The sequence below is a fragment of the Neoarius graeffei genome, chromosome 18, assembly GCF_027579695.1.
Source record: "Neoarius graeffei isolate fNeoGra1 chromosome 18, fNeoGra1.pri, whole genome shotgun sequence".
Lineage (NCBI taxonomy): Eukaryota > Metazoa > Chordata > Actinopteri > Siluriformes > Ariidae > Neoarius > Neoarius graeffei.
The window spans coordinates 25,527,059-25,531,670 of NC_083586.1; positions in this window are offsets into that span (position 1 = coordinate 25,527,059).

Consider the following 4,612-nt stretch of genomic DNA (forward strand, 5'->3'; position numbering starts at 1 on the left):
GTCTCCCTGTCGGATACGGATGAGGTGGTATGCGTTCCATAGGTCCAACTTGGTGAAGACGGAGTCTTTCTGTTAGGGATTTGCTGGGATTCGAACCTGGTTCGTTGGTGTGATAATCCAGCAAACCCCCACTAGGCCACCAGGGGGATGACTCAAATGCAGAGGCGGAAGTAGAAAAAATATCAAACAACAGTTTATTTACACTATGTACAATATTTACAATCCGATGAAAAAACAAAAAAAGAAAATCCAAAAGCTCAGAAGATAACAAAAATAAAAATATCCAAAAGGTGCAAAGTCCAAAAACAAAAGGAAAGGCAAAATGCTGAATGCTCAGAAGATCCAAAAACACAGTAAATACTTAAGTCCAAAAGAAAAGCAAAGTGCAAAGCAAAGAACACGGTACAGAGGAAACTGGAGATAAACATAACAGCACAAAGACTCCGTGACAAGAGGACTGAACTCAGGGGGTATAAATACACAAACTAAATTGAACACAGGTGAAAATAATCAGGACTAAACAGGCAATTAACACAAACACAAAACACAGGAACAGTGGCGGCCTCTAGAGGCCAAAACAAACATGACACGAAAAGGAAATAACAGCGGCCTCTAGAGGCCAAAACAGTCCCAGTCCTAACATAAACCTTAGAATGTGAAGAAAAGTATTTTGATTTGTTTGTGCATGTAAAATAAACATATGTGCTTCAATATTTCTTAAGTTATTAATGTTAATGGGGTGCTGAGTGACGTCATTAAAACATTTACCAGTTAACTTCTCTAAAACTTTGAGTACACTTTTTTTTTTTTACTTTGCATGCACAAATGAATCAAAATACTTATTCACGTTCTCATCATATGGGGTACCAACCAAAGGCCGCAAGGGAAAGTCTCATTTATGACAGGTGTGGAGATGATGCAGCCAAGAGGAAAAAGAGTGCAAGAGATCTAGACACTGTGTGTGTGTGTGTGCGTGCGCACGATATCCACCCATTTTCAGCCTGTGAGTTATTTGTTTTGCATCTCTCCTGGGTTGTGACCTAGGCCCTATCTGATTTGTCATGACCAGGGGTTAACCAGTGTTGACTCTCTTGGTTTGAATTGACAAAAGAAGACTTGAACATTGGTAAAATAACCCAGGTCCAACCCTGGTCTTTGGTTTGAAAGGGGTTTTCATGTGTATAAGAGTTGACTTTACTGTTCTCTCTATCTCACTGCTCAGAGAATACTTGCTATATTTTATAGCAATTACTGTTTTAAAACCAATATGCGAAGAAACTATTTACCCCTCTCATATCACAACTCTCTTAATAACTTATTTTTAAAATAATATTTTCTCTTAAAATTAAATTGAAAATTTTAAAAATTGTGTTTAATCTCCAGGTCCTCTACCCAGATGACACAGATTATTCTTCACCTGCAACAAGCTTGATAATGTATGTGAAAATATGTAAGCAGTTAAAATACCTTTAAACACAGGACATCACACTTTCAAATGTCAACCATAACAAAAGTCACAGGGGGAAAAAACAACAAACAACAACAACAGTCTTTAAGCAACTAAAATAAATACAATACCTGAACATCACCAAGCATCACCAACAACTACAATTAAAATCATGTAGCAGATAATAACAAAGTAGTGCATTTGTCATAAACATTATCAGCATGTTTGACCAAAAAAAAAAAAAAAAGCCCACAGGGAGAAGCCCCTAAACCCAGTGTATGATCAATGATTTTTTTTTTCTGGATTCATTCATTCTTTTTGTCCAAACCTGGCTGCATCTGCCAGGAAGGTAGAGACTTGACTGTAGATAGAGTTTTCAATAAGGAAATCCTAAATATGCACTATGGAACAAAATAGGTGTCTTCTTCTTTCAGTTGCTCCCATACGTTCAGGGTTGCCACAGCAGATCTGTTCCACATATTTAATTTGGCATAGGCTTTATACCAGATACCCTACCTGACACAACCTTCCCCAGTCTATCCGGGCTTGGGACCAGCACTAAGTATGCACTATCTTGTACAACCCCAGCAGCCCAGGTATTTTAACCCCAGGTATTTTACCTCTTTTAACCATTCACACACACCTATGGACAATTTAGAACAGCCAGTTAACTTACCGCATTTCTTTGGACTGGGGGGGAAACCCACGCAGACACTGGGAGAACATGCAAACTCCACACAGAAAGGCCCCCCTCAGCCACTGGGCTCGAACCCAGAAGCTCCTTGCTGTGAGGTGACAGTACTAACCACTGCACCACCATGCCGCCATGGAACGAAATAAGTGTATTATTATTATTATTATTAATTATTATTGTTGTTGTTATTAATAATAATTATTGTTATTATGATTAGTAGTAGTAGTAGTCTCATCTCATTATCTCTAGCTGCTTTATCCTTCTACAGGGTCGCAGGCAAGCTGGAGCCTATCCCAGCTGACTACGGGCAAAAGGCGGGGTACACCCTGGACAAGTCGCCAGGTCATCACAGGGCTAACACATAGACAACCATTCACACCTACGGTCAATTTAGAGTCACCAGTTAACCTAACCCGCATGTCTTTGGACTGTGGGGGAAACCGGAGCACCCGGAGGAAACCCACGCGGAGAACATGCAAACTCCGCACAGAAAGGCCCTCGCCGGCCCCGGGGCTCGAACCCAGGACCTTCTTGCTGTGAGGCGACAGCGCTAACCACTACACCACCGTGCCGCCCAGTAGTAGTAGTGTCAGCGATATTGTATATTTTCAAAGTTAGATCAAACTTCAGTGGCATAACCATGCTGTGATGAATGAATGAATAACTTTATTTAAACAAGATAAGTTGATCAGCAGAACTGGTGGGGTCGTGCATGTACAGATACAAATAATTACAAATATTAAAAAAAACTAAAAATCTGCTGATGTTCTGTTAATTATCTTCACATTAAATTGATTAATAGTACACATAACTATTGTCTTTTTGTTTAGTTTTGCCACAATAGAATCAAAGTTTCTTCTGCTAATGTCAAATTTAGCTAGTAAACACTTGAATTCATTTAAGATATTGGCTGTTGATTCCTTGTTAGATAGACTGTTCCACGCTATTGCTCCTCTGTATCGTATAGAGTTCCTAGTATAGTTCATTTCTGGACTTGGAAGAATTATATCTCCATTTCTTCTACTTTCATGGCTTGAATTCCTCTGTGTAAATAAATCCTTGATTTCTGTAACTGTATAAACTTTTATGCATTTGAAGACAAACTTCATTAACTGTAGCTTGTACATTGTCTCCAAACTGTCCCATCCTGTTCATTTTAAAACTTCCTCAGCACTAGTGTCCCATGACAGTCCATATACAATACACCTGGCCCTTGCATGGAGTTTTTCCAAGTTCTGTCTTGTTGCACGATCACCAAACTATTAGACCATACATAACTGATGGCAGTACAACCTTCGTACAGAAGTCCTCCAGTTGGGGGAGAAACCGCATACGTCAAAGTAAACTTAGTTTAGACGCAAAGGACTTCGCTACATTTGCAGCTTGATCTGACCAGGACATCTTACTGTCCACTTGAACTCCAAGGAGTCATTCTGAGGTTGTCCACTTTATGATGACCTGACAAGACTGATGTTAAGAAGAGGCATTTTATTTGTAGCGCCATGAATTTGATTTGTTTGTTTTTGAATTTGACCTCTTTTTGCTAAGGTTGAATATAGGATGATTGTTACACTCTGGTTTCAAAACATTTCCAAGCATTTAAAGGACCGAAATCGCATAAGAATAATGACAGTAAAAACGAAATTACATCTCATCACACCACTATATCAATGTATAAGTGCTGTTAGTTTGTTATTTGCTTCAGGAGGTTGCTTAATATCCTCTTGTTCCCCCTTAATGTAGTGGCATCAAACACTCTGATGTTGCATGTTGTACACACGTCATGAGCTATGTGTTGCCTCCAAGGACAGAGCTGCGTCTCCTCTAGTCGACGCATGGCCGTCCATATACAATACACCTGGCCCTTGCATGGAGTTTTTCCAAGTTGTGTCTTGTTGCACAATCGCCAAACTGTTAGACCATACATAACTGATGGCAATACAACCTTCGGACAGAAGTCCTCCAGTTGCTTCTGAGGGAGAAACCATATACGGTACGTCAAAGTAAACTTAGTTTAGACACAAAGGACTTTGCTATATTTGCAGCTTGATCTGACCAGGACATCTTACTGTCCACTTGAACTCCAAGGAGTCATTCTGAGGTTGTCCACTTTATGATGACCCGACAAGACTGATGTTAAGAAGAGGCATTTTATTTGTAGAGCCATGAATTTGATTTGTTTGTTTTTGAATTTGACCTCTTTTTGCTAAGGTTGAATATAGGATGATTGTTACACTCTGGCTTCAAAACATTTCCAAGCATTTAAAGGACCAAAATCGCATAAGAATAATGACAGTAAAAATGAAATTACATCTCATCACACCACTATATCAATGTATAAGTGCTGTTAGTTTGTTATTTGCTTCAGGAAGTTGCATAATATCCTCTTATTCCCCCTTTATGAACTGTAGTGGCATCAAACATCCTGACGTTGCATGTTGTCCACACGTCATGAGCTATGTGCTGCCTCC